Genomic DNA, 1,046 nt, shown 5'->3' on the forward strand with positions numbered 1-1,046 from the left:
GTTGCTCTGTGGCGAATCTGCGGAGCCGAACGAGAAAGCCAAGAGGCACAACAGCTTGGCTAGACCGCTTGACGTGACGAGCGGCGCCACGTCAGGTGACCCGCATGGCGCGCTAGGAGGCGCGCAAGGGACTCGCGACCCCGTGACGCGCCGCAGCTCCCGGGGTGGGGGTGGGGTTTGGAGCGTTGTGTTCTCGCGGCCTTTAGGTTCGTTCTCGCGCCTCGGAGGACACGCGCCACTGTTTTGGCGCCTTTTCCCCCTCTCGCGACCGTTAGTCTCGCGCCCCCCAGCCTGTCAAGCAGTCGCTTGAGGAGAGGCGGTGGCCGGCCGCCGACTCGCGCTGCGCCTCCTGTCAGCTCTCCGCCTTGGCTTCTAAGGAACCAGCTGATGCAGGTCGCACCTCTCTGCTATGCAGGCCTCGGTTGCAGCCTCCTGGTTATAACACACGGGTGCCTAGGCTACAGCTGCCCCTTTAAAAAACAGGTGTCCCGGCCCCAGGGACGGCCATGCGTAGGGTTGCCAGGGGTCTGGTATTGAAACGGACCGTCTGTATTTTCATCTCCTGTGTGGTAAAAAAAATTCAGAAAATACCCGTCACTTAAAATGGCCCCTATTTTCCTAGCTAGGAGGTGAAAATCCCAGACTGTCTGGCTCAATACGGAGGCAGCCCGGCAGCCCCAGTGCTCAGTCTGGCCCAGTGCAGGGAGGCAAGATGGTGGACGCCCACCTGCAGCCTGTTAGTGCCAAAAAGCCTCAGCATGCATTTTTTTTAAAGGGACCACTTTCCCCCCCCCCCCCCCCTCAACAAACTTTTTCCTGGCCTGGGATATTTTGGGGGAGGGGGGATATTTGGTATTTTTCCCAAAACCATCTGGCAACTGTAATTGCAACATAATGTGCCTTGGCATAGTTACTGATATAGGAGGAAGCGTCTCTACCCACATAGTTATCTGAGGTGTCCCTGCACCACATGTATGTTTATTGCAATAATATGAAGTATCAGAGGGGTAGCCGTGTTAGGTGCCACAGGACTCCTCGTCGCTTTT

Source organism: Pelodiscus sinensis, chromosome 29, assembly GCF_052426305.1.
Source record: "Pelodiscus sinensis isolate ZL-2025 chromosome 29, ASM5242630v1, whole genome shotgun sequence".
Taxonomy (NCBI): Eukaryota; Metazoa; Chordata; order Testudines; family Trionychidae; genus Pelodiscus; species Pelodiscus sinensis.